At 41.8% G+C, this 12,127-nt stretch overlaps 2 pseudogenes; both read left to right on the top strand.

Moving 5' to 3' along the window:
• The first annotated feature begins 363 nt into the window (after positions 1-363).
• LOC147919408 (uncharacterized) lies at positions 364-9,377 on the top strand (annotated as a pseudogene).
• Positions 4,889-7,697, top strand: LOC147919409 (uncharacterized; annotated as a pseudogene).
• Positions 9,378-12,127: the final 2,750 nt, after the last annotated feature.

Genomic DNA, 12,127 nt, shown 5'->3' with positions numbered 1-12,127 from the left:
ACTGCAAGTCCAAGAAGTATAGCTATCAGGATACACGGAGAAACGCCGTTACAGGGCTGTTGCAGGGACTTAATGCAGAGTGTTGCATAGGATTCAGTTGGACGTTAGTCTATGATGTTATCGTTAATTATCTAGCTTATATAAACTCTTGTACAAGTCATTTGTTTAAATGAGAAATTCACAAACTTTTCTTAATTCTAATATGGTATCAGAGCATTAAACTCTTTTCTCATTCAAAAGTTTGTTACAATTTTTCTCAAGAAAATTCTCTTTTTTCGGGACTTTTTTTTCAAAATCTGATCTTCTTTGCTCATTTCGCTTAAGCTTGTAGTGTTAACCTTATCCCCGCCGATCATCATCGTCATGGCGAAGAAAAGAACCAAACAACTCAGGAATCGAGCAATTTCTCAGGATTATGGAGAAGATTCACCGATTGTTCATTGCTCTGCTTCTCGCATCGAACAAACAGATCCGGTCCACACCTCCATGACTTGTCTTCCTCCAGATTCCGATTCGATTGACAGCTATCACAATCCATACTACTTACAATCTGGAGATCATCCTGGTATGTCGATTGTAACTGAGATTCTCACTGGAGATAACTATAATACATGGATAATTACTATGCGAACTACTCTAGAAGCGAAGAATAAGATTAGATTTGTTGATGGATCTCTTCCTCGACCTCATGAATCTGATACTTTGCACAAAATCTGGATTCGTTGCAATAGTATGGTGAAGGTTTGGATGCTGAATGTAGTTTCCAAACAAATCTATGATAGCATTCTCTATTTTCAAGATGCTGCTGGAATTTGGAAAGATCTTTATAGACAGTTTCATAAGAGTAACTGAAAGACCCCAACCCGGACCTCCCAGTGTCCGCGGTCACAGCTTCCCCTCGGCCCTATTCCCGGCCGAATATCTTTTAACCCGTCCACTTAGCTTTGGCTCACGGCCTTGCTCTGTGGACCTTTATACGCAGCGGAATATAACTTTACCCTGACCATCCCTTGTGCTTAGCCATACAACCAACCAACCCCATTGGCTTTGCACATATTAGGGATGGGGACTTATAGTCCCTTCGGTTCACGGTGAACGGTTGCTCTATCGGCTTCCCGTACCACTCGTGTCCGAAGCTTACCGGACATACCGTCCGTTGACCTATCGGTCATATCTTGGTACCCCCGGTCGACTCGTCGGTCTTGGTGTCAAAGCCAGGTCCGATCAAACGATCCGACCCCATAATCGAATCGCCGATCCATGGACCGAGCCGATACTTCCGACTGACTCCTCGACCACCCGACTGATCCATTCGACCTACGGCTCGTATCGTCGATCCTTAGATCGCCCGATCCGACTAGCGATCGAATCACCAGTCGACCCTTGATCGATCCTTCCGTGGACGCAGATCGTCAATGACCATTCGATCGGTCCGACACTATGATCGAACCGTCGATCGTCCTGCGATCAGTCCGACTCCATGTCCGAACTGCCGCTAATCCTTCAATCGGCTCGACCCAATTGTCGACCCGTCTTTCGTCTCATCGTACCGTTGATAGAGAGGTAGCGTGCGCATCAGTTCGGACGAGAATACTCGCCGAGCCGCACCCCCTTTTCTACTTCGGACTTGATGGACGATGGATGGACGATGATTTCGAAGACTGAAGGCAACACCCTCTATTTATAGGGTCCTGGCCGAAGTCTAGGTCCCAAAAGGCACCTGTCCGACGAGACCATTCGATCGTTCCTGTTCGATCGCACACGTTCGGCCGTGCTTGTCCGGCCGTGCCTGTTCGGCCATGACCGAACGTCTGTGTCGGTTCGGTCATGCCTCTTCGGTCATGCCTCTTCGATCATGACGCCTGTTCGGTCACGCCTGTCCGGTCGTGCCTGTTCGGTCACGCCTGTTCGGTCGTGCCTCTTCGGTCACGCCTGTTCGGTCGTGCCTGTTTGGTCACGCCTGTTCGGTCGTGCCTGTTCGTCCCTACCTGTTTGTCACCGCGTCCTCTGACCGACACGAGCTCTCCAGCTGACTCGTACAGTCCACTATTGTCCAGCTGGCCGAGCTCGGTCGAGCTTCCTAGCAGTTGGTCGAGCTGTGCGAGAGCTGTCCGCAGCTGACTTAACTTGTTCGTCGAGCTCGCGGAGCTCGTTAAGCTCATATTCCAGCTGGTTGAGCTAGTAGCTTAGCTACTTAAGCTCGTTTAGCTATCGATTTCCTTAAAACAAATTGCCCCTCTTTAGGATCGCGGGACGCGGGCGTTACAAGTCTACCCCCCTTAAAATGAATTCGTCCTCGAATTCGGTGGGTTTAGTAATTCTCGATCTTTTGGTCGCTGTTTCCCGACCCTCTGGTCGATATGCTATGTGTTCGACGTTTTGAACAATCGCTCGATTCACGGGTGCATCGTGGCGAACACATTCCCGTTCCCAAGCATGCTTTCGGTCTTATCAGCGATTTCATTTCGTCCGAACACATAGCATAATCACATACGTCCCCACAGAATCACGCATGCTCTGATACCAACTTGAAAGACCCCAACCCGGACGTCCCAGTGTCCGCGGTCACGGCTTCCCCTCGGCCCTATTCCCGGCCGAATATCCTTTAACCCGTCCACTTAGCTTTGGCTCACGGCCTTGCTTTGTGGACCTTTATACGCAGCGGAATATAACTTTACCCTGACCATCCCTTGTGCTTAGCCATACAACCAACCAACCCCACTGGCTTTGCACATATTAGGGATGGGGACTTATAGTCCCTTCGGTTCACGGTGAACGGTTGCTCTATCGGCTTCCCGTACCACTCGTGTCCGTTGACCTATCGGTCATATCTTGGTACCCGGTCGACTCGTCGGTCTTGGTGTCAGAGCCAGGTCCGATCAAACGATCCGACCCCATAATCGAATCGCCGATCCACGGACCGAGCCGATACTTCCGACTGACTCCTCGACCACCCGACTGATCCATCCGACCTACTGCTCGTATCGTCGATCCTCAGATCGCCCGATCCGACTAGCGATCGAATCACCAGTCGACCCTTGATCGATCCTTCCGTGGACGCAGATCCTCAATGACCATTCGATCGGTCCGACACTATGATCGAACCATCGATCGTCCTGCGATCAGTCCGACTCCATGTCCGAACTGCCGCTAATCCTTCAATCGGCTCGACCCAATTGTCGACCCGTCGCTCGTCTCATCGTACCGTTGATAGAGAGGTAGCATGCGCATCAGTTCGGACGAGAATACTCGCCGAGCCGCACCCCCTTTTCTACTTCGGACTTGATGGACGATGGATGGACGATGATTTCGAAGACTGAAGGCAACGCCCTCTATTTATAGGGTCCTGGCCGAAGTCTAGGTCCCAAAAGGCACCTATCCGACGAGACCATTCGATCGTTCCTGTTCGATCGCACACGTTCGGCCGTGCTTGTCCGGCCGTGCCTGTTCGGCCATGACCGAACGTCTGTGTCGGTTCGGTCATGCCTCTTCGGTCATGCCTGTTCGATCATGACGCCTGTTCGGTCACGCCTGTCCGGTCGTACCTGTTCGGTCATGCCTGTTCGGTCGTGCCTGTTCGGTCACGCCTGTTCGGTCGTGCCTGTTTGGTCACGCCTGTTCGGTCGTGCCTGTTTGTCCCTACCTGTTCGTCACCGCGTCCTCTGACCGACACGAGCTCTCCAGCTGACTCGTACAGTCCACTATTGTCCAGCTGGCCGAGCTCGGTCGAGCTTCCTAGCAGCTGGTCAAGCTGTGCGAGAGCTGTCCGCAGCTGACTTAACTTGTTCGTCGAGCTCGCGGAGCTCGTTAAGCTCATATTCCAGCTGGTTGAGCTAGTAGCTTAGCTACTTAAGCTCGTTTAGCTATCGATTTCCTTAAAACAAATTGCCCCTCTTTAGGATCGCGGGACGCGGGCGTTACAGTAACCTTCCTCAGATCTATAACCTTGAACAAGAGATAAACTCTTTGCGTTAGGGAAATATGTCCTTATCTGAATACTACACCAAGAAGGTCACTCTCTGGGAGCGTTTGGATTGTACTAAGAATCTGATGGAAAATGGTGGATGTCGGTGCTCACAAGTTATGAAGCTATTGGATGATTATGAGACCACACACATCACTCAGTTTCTTATGGGCCTCGATGATGATTTTGCTAATATCAGAGGGCAAATATCGAATATGAAGCCACGACCTAATCTCTCTGATATGTACAACACACTACAAAAAAACTCAACATTGATAGCACATTGTTATAGCTTGGTTTGCTCAACTGCTATTGAAGTTAAGTTACAATTTTGGTTATCATATAATAGCTATTCAGTAATGCTATAATAGAATTTCAATAAGCGGGAAACAAAAATCTCTAATTCCGCCAAATACTTAGGCAAAAATAAGACTTTTTGCCTTCACTCTCTCTAATTTCCCTCTTCCTCGATAAACCTTATGAGATAAATTTTTTGCCTTCACTCTCATTTCCCTCTTTCTCTAATTGCCGCATTGTTTCTCTCAAACCCTAAAATTGGATATGTTTTTCTTAAAATCGGGTTTGTTGGATATGTTATCGAATCTGTTTTAGCTTCATATGTTCTCTGAATCTGCAGATCTGTTATAACTTTACTGATTCTGTAATATTATATTGTTTTGCAAGTGTTGTCGAGTAAAACAATGGGAGTTTGAAGCTTATCTTTCTCTTATCACACAACAGGTTAGTACCATCTTCTCTTTGATTCTGTAAACCAATCGAGTTTGTTGTCTTTTTTGGTGTGTTTTCAGATTGCTTGGTGTAAAGTATACAAAATTATAGAGATTGTTTTGATTGAGTTATATATTATATGTGTTTGAGTTATTATATGTGTTTGAGTAGTTTGTTAATTGGTTCTAAAGGTTTAAATTAAGGTTAGAACTTATAATGGTGGACAAGGATTGGGTGCATATTTGCAGGTAAGAATTTTAGTTATGTAACTTAGATGTTAGTAGGTGTTTGGAGTCTTTACTTGGTTTTTTTTCGTTAACTCTGCAAAAAAATGAAGAGCTGATCCTGCGTATGAGAGAGGGGCTACAAATTTTGTACAAGCTGTGTATGTGGATATGGGAGACGTTGATTCGATTGTATGTCCTTGCATTGATTGCCGTAATATAGATCGACACACTAGCAGTAATGTATTTGATCATCTGGTAACAAGAGGAATGGATGAAGCATATAAGATGCAGTCTGATTGGTATCATCATGGAGAATTGAATCCAGTGGTTGATGGTGAAAGCAGTCAAAGTCAATGGAATGATGAGATTTTTGGATTATATCAAGCGGCTGAATATATGGATGAGGAGTTTGCTAATACGGATGAGTTGAGTCAGATTGCATAGGGTGAGGATTTGAAAGAAGATGAGTTCCTTGCAAAGCTTGTGGATGCTGAAACACCATTATATCCATCATGTGTCAACCATAGCAAGCTGTCAGCTATTGTATCACTGTTTAGACTAAAGACACATAATGGCTGGTCTGACAAGAGCTTCATTGATCTGTTGGAGACATTGGCAGAGATGTTACCAGAAGAGAATGTGCTGCACACATCACTACTATATGAGGTGAAATTTTTTTTGAAATCCTTTGATATGGGTTACCAGAAGATTCATGCATGTGTCAATGATTGCATCCTATTCAGAAAAAAGTACCAGACGCTTGAGAACTGTCTTAAATGCAAGGCTTCAAGATGGAAGACTAACATGCATACTGGAGAAGTAAAGAAAGGTGTCCCTCATAAAGTATTACGGTACTTCCCCATAATCCCACGCTTTAAGAGAATGTTTAGGTCTGTGGATATGGCTAAGGATTTAAGGTGGCACTTTTATAACAAGAGTGGCGATGGAAAACTCCGCCACCCTGTGGATTCAGTCACATGAGATCAGATGAATGCTAAATACCCTTCATTTGCATATGAAGAAAGAAATCTGAGGCTTGGACTTTCCACTGTTGGATTTATTCCATTCAACATGAAGAATACCATGTATAGTTGCTGGCCTGTTATGTTCGTAAACTACAATCTGCCACCTGACTTATGCATGAAGAAGGAGAACATCATGCTTACATTGTTAATTCCTGGTCCACAACAGCCGGGTAATAATATAGATGTCTACTTAGAACCACTCATTGAGGATCTACAACATATGTGGAACGATGGGGAGTTAACATATGATGCCATTAGTAAATCAACTTTTACTCTTAAGGCAATGCTGCTATGGACGATTAGTGATTTCCCTGCATATGGGAATCTTGCAGGCTGCAAAGTAAAAGGTAAAATGGGATGTCCTTTATATGGGAAAAAATACAGACAGTATGTGGTTGAAGTTCAGTAGAAAACATGTCTACATGGGCCATAGAAAGGGTCTGCCACCAACACATAATTTTCGGTGGAAGAAGTCTTGGTTGGATGGAAAAGCTGAACACGGGAAAAATAAAAGAGTATTAAGTGGGCAGGAAATTTCTCAACACTTAAAAATTTTCAAAAACAACTTTGGCAATTTGAAACAGTCTGCATGTAAGAGGAAAAAGATGGCATCAACTGGATTGGGTTCTAATAGTGAGGATTTATCTAGTGAATCTGAGGAAGATGAAGAGGAAGAGATAGACGAGGAGGAGATATCAAGATGGAAGAAAAGGTCAATCTTTTTCAGACTACTTTATTGGGAGGTGTGTTAAGTCTTCTGACATGTTCTATTTTATTCCTATTTTCAATTAGGCTTTGTTTGAGACTTATTTTTGTTTACTGTTTGTATGTTGGTTAGGAGCTACCCGTAAGATATAACCTTGATGTAATGCATGTGGAGAGAAATGTGGCTGTGAGTATAGTATCGACATTGTTGCATTGTGGGAAATCTAAGGATGGTCTTAATGCTCGCAAAGATCTGGAGGTCCTTGGTATTAGGAAGGAATTGCATCCTAAAACACAAGAAAAAATAACATACTTACCTACAGCAGTTTGGTCTTTGTCCAAGGGAGAGAAAAATATATTTTGTAGGCGACTTTTTGATTTCAAAGGCCTAGATGGATACTGCTCAAACATATCAAGAGGCGTATCACTACAAGACTGTAAGGTCACAGGTCTGAAATCCCACGATTATCACGTGATAATGCAACAACTTCTTCCAATTGCACTTAGAGGTTTGTTACCCAAAGGTCCGAGGGTAGCAATTGTACGCTTATGCGCATTCTTCAATCATTGTGTCAGCAAGTAATTGATAGGGATCAGATATTGGCAATGGAAGCTGAGATTGTTGAAACTCTTTGCATGTTTGAAAGATATTTTCCTCCAACTTTCTTCGATATCATGGTGCATTTGACGGTACATCAAGGACGTGAAGCTCGGCTAGGTGATCCAGTTCATTTTAGATGGATGTACCCATTTGAGAGGTATATGAAAGTTCTTAAAGAATATGTGAGAAACACTGCAAGACCAGAGGGGTGTACTGCTGAATGCTACCTTTCAGAAGAATGCATTCGGTTTTGTAGTGAATTTTTGAAAAAGACTACAAATTTTCAAGAAAAGATGGATATAAACACTGACTTTGAGAACAACACGGTTCTGGAAGGACGTCCAATATCTGCAGGCACTCAAATCACTTTTACTGAAACGGAGAAGAAAATAGCCCATATGACTGTCATACAAAATATGGCTGTCGTTGATCCTTATGTTGAGTAAGTGCCACAAGTTTCACAAATTTCTATTTATATATATTAATTATTATGGCTGTCGTTGACCCTTCTTGTTTTTTTTTGTTATCTTCCAAGTGAACATCTGCAGCATCTACAATAATCAAATGGAAGATGTAGACGAGATGTGTCAAGTTTATGGAGCTTGCATACTCATAATTTTGCATCATGGCTAAAAGAACAGGCTAGTTAGCACTGATCAGAATATATTTGTCTTGTTTGTTTCTATAGTTTTGCCTGTCCTCAATCAATTTTTTTTTTTTTTTTTTTTACAGATACCTCTTGATTCCAACAGACATGAGGAAACACTTAAATGGTTGGCATATGGTCCTCGTAGTTGTGCACGGTTGTATACAGGTTATATTGTGAATGGGCAGCGGTTTCACACAGTCTCAGTTGATAACAAAGCTAATTAGCTAGTTTTAATTAGTTAAGGCTAAGCTAATTAATCAACTTATATATATATATATATGCCTAATGTTATGTATTTTGGATTCAGACTTTACAACCTATGTTGAATGACTTTGTAGACTTTTGTTCTGAATGTTGAATTGGAGACAGGTTTATGTTTAATGATTTAAATCTCTACTTGTTCTGTTAATTGGTTTATAGATTTAAACAGGTTTATAGCTTTCTGGGAACAAATATAATTGGACAATAAAAAAAACAATTCAATTCATATATCATAGCTCTGATAATTTGTTCTGAAACAGTATACTACATCTAATAAAAATGCTATAAGTATATTATATATAATAATTCTCAAAAGTTATTGTATAAAAATATATTATAGCATTGAAGTCATGCTGCACCAATATATTTCAAAGCAAAAGATAATTGCTATTGTATAAGGACCTACGATAACAAAAATCTACGTGTTATATAATAACAAATAATAGCATAAAAATATTGCTATAGTATCTTTGCCAATCATAGCATACGCAAACAACGCTATCGTATGGGTGACACCTACCATGGCTGCCGGTGTCACAGCATTTGCGATTTCGCTGTGAAATACCTACCATAGCAGTTTTTCTGCGCTAACAATGTACATATCTCTTGTAGTGACATGTTGGAGCCTGATGAGGCTCAACAACAACGCACCAGTAAGAAGCCTAATCCGTCTTCTTTCCAAGTTAAAGCTCAGATGAATGCGTATCAACCAAAGGGATTTCAGAAACCTCAAATCTCTTGTACACATTGTGGTTTAAATGGACACACTATTGATGTATGCTATAAAATTCATGAATTCCCTCCGGGTTGGAAACCAAAAAATCAGAGACAGAACTCTGCTCAAAGGTTTAATGCACCAGCGGCAGCCAATCTTGCTCTTACTGATCCTGGATCAGACTATGACAGGGAAAAAACACTCAATCCTGAACAGTTACAATACTTGGTATCTTATCTCAACTCAAAGCTGCAGCCTCAACAATCTACAGGACATGCTCACGCTAGCTCCTCGACTGCAACTATCACTGAGATAACTTCTCCTGGTTCTTGGGGTCTGAATCCTATGGATTGCCAAATGACTCGTACATTCTTTCCTTCAATATTCTGCACATTGTCTACAGAGAATCAATCATATTTCTATTCTTTGTCTGACAACACAGAAAAAATGAATTCTTGGGTTATTGACACTGGTGCTACGCGTCATGTTACCCATGATTAAAGCTTGTTTCAGCATATGATACCTATTCACGATACAACAGTGAAGCTAGCTAATGGTGTTGGTGTGAGAATACAGGGTTTAGGAAATATAAAACTCAACGATAAGCTTTTGCTTATTGATGTTTTATATATCCCTCAATTCAAGTTCCATTTACTAAGTGCGAGTTCATTAACTGCAGAGATTAAATGTGGCTTGTGGTTTGACACTTATGGTTGTGAAATTCAGGATCTTACAAAGGGGTTGATGATTGGCAGAGGTAGATTACACAACAAGCTTTACTTCTTTGACTTGCAGTGTCAGCCATCAGATCAAGTTACTCCTACATTTTGTGTCTCAATAAAGTCAGACTTTCATATTTGGCATCAAATAATTGATTTGCAAGATAGTGTGGAGGCTAACTTGCTAATTTCAATCTCTATCTCGTAGAGTTCATGCCAAGGCTTACATGAAAATGGACCTAGCTCATCAGTGACCAGCAATGCACATCCCTAAGATATTAACTCCATTCAAGGCTACTATATATCTTCAATAAAAGAACTCTCAATTGAATTTGGGTGACTGTAACCTGCATAATATCCTTAGGCCAAGTCCACCGGAGAAACGTTGCAACATTTCTTTAAAAAGGAAAATATATTATTTTTATCATATTTATATATTTTTTATTTTTTATTTGTAGTATCCATTAGAAAAGTGACACATGTTTCTTTAATATGAGGAACGTTTCTTCTGGAACTAACTTCAGTATCGATTCTTTCCATTTTTTTCTCCCTCTCATTACTATATATTTTTTTAAAGAACTCTTTTGATTAGTATCTCCCAGTGGAGATGTCCTTATGCGTCTCCGTTCCAGTCTCACAAGCTCTTCTATAAAAGATTGATTGCAAAAGTTGTTGTTCCAGTCTCAGTTGAAATATTTTTTATCAGCCTTAAAAAGTTTTTGGGTATAATAAAAACCCAACTTAACAAGTAACAATCGAATACGTTGGAATGTGTTATTAACTTTGGATAAAAGATATTTCTCATTAATGAATCTGAAAGTATATAGAGAGTATTTATACTCTATACAACAAGTGTAATTAGTTAGGAAGCTAAAGGAGACTTCTCTATACTAATACACTATAATAAACCTTATACAATAATAACTCAATATACCCCCCTCAAGCCGAAAATTCTTACATAGAATAGAGGCTTGAAAGAGATAACCGTTGGAGCAAATGATGAAAGGGAACAGGGTGCAGTGGCTTCGTAAGAATATCAGCCAACTGATTCTCTGAGCTCACATGAAAAAGCTTAAGAGAACCATTCTTAACCTGATCTCGTGTCAAATGGCAATCTATTTCCACATGCTTCGTCCGTTCGTGGAAGACGTCATTGCTCGCTATATGAATAGCTGATTTGTTGTCACAAAACAGCTTCGTCTGAGTTACTGGTGTGATGCGCAAGTCTCGTAAAATCTGTCGAAACCAGAGTAATTCCTTCGTTGTTTGCGCCATACTCCGATACTCAGCTTCTGTGCTACTTGAACTCACTATATCCTGCTTCTTCGACTTCCAAGATATAAGCGAAGTACCAAGAAAGATGCACATACCAGTGATTGACCTCCGTGAGTCTTTGCAAGTTCCCCAGTCTGCATCAGCAAAGCCATTGAGACAAACCTTCAAAGAAGCAGAGTAGAAAAGTCCTTGTCCGGGATTACTCTTCAAGTATTTGAGAACATTGCGAGCAGCCTGTAGATGGATATCCGTAGGACATGAAAGAAACTGGCTCAACTTATTCACTGCGAAGGTTATATTGGGTCTGGTGATGTAGAGATAAAGCAATCGTCCTATCAACTCTCGGTAGGGTCGCTCATCAGATAAGAGAACCCCTGTCTCTTTTGTAAGAACAACCTTGGGATCCATGGGAATATTATTAGGTTTGCAACCCAATAAGCCTGAATCTGCCAACAAATCAAGACAATATTTCCTTTGGCAGACTGATATGCCACTAGCATTTCTAGCTATTTCTAAGCCAAGGAAAAACTTTGCTGGAACTAGATCCTTCGTCTTGAAAAGTTTAGCAAGATAAGTCTTTACGGAGGCAACAGCCTGATCATCGTTGCTTGCTATCAAAATGTCGTCAACATAGACAATTAGAGCAATATAAGATATACCTTTCTCCTTAACAAAGAGTGTGTTGTCAGCATAGGATTGAGAAAAGCCATCATCTAGAAGAGCCTTGGAGAAGCATCGATACCATTGCCTTGAATCCTGCTTTAAGCTGTATATAGACTTGTTTAGTTTGCAAACAGCATTCAGTGGTAAGACCCCAGAAGAAGGCGTATACCCCTGCGGTAGACTCATGTATATCTCCTCATCAAGATCACTATGCAAAAAAGCACTTGTAACATCCATTTGAGTCAGACTCCAACCATTCTTAGCTGCCAAGTCTAAGATTAATTTGACACTAGCAAGACGAGCCACAGGGGAAAAAGTGTCAAAGTAATCGACCCCTTCCTGTTGAGTGTACCCTTTAGCAACTAAGCGAGCCTTATAACGCTCTATGGAACCATCCGCAAAGTATTTGATCGTGTAGACCCACTTACAGCCCACCACATTCTTACCAGGAGGCAATTCGACAACATTGAAAGTCTGGGTCCGCTCCATGTTGTCCAACTCCACATTCATAGCCTCAGTCCACTTCTCTGATGCTATAGCTTGATAAAAGTTTTTGGGTTCTGTTTCGAGAGAGACAGATAGAATGTAGGATCT

This window comes from Camelina sativa, chromosome 20 (assembly GCF_030686135.1).
Source record: "Camelina sativa cultivar CO46 ecotype springtype chromosome 20, ASM3068613v1".
Classification (NCBI taxonomy): domain Eukaryota; kingdom Viridiplantae; phylum Streptophyta; class Magnoliopsida; order Brassicales; family Brassicaceae; genus Camelina; species Camelina sativa.
This window is presented reverse-complemented; position numbering and strand designations above follow the sequence as displayed.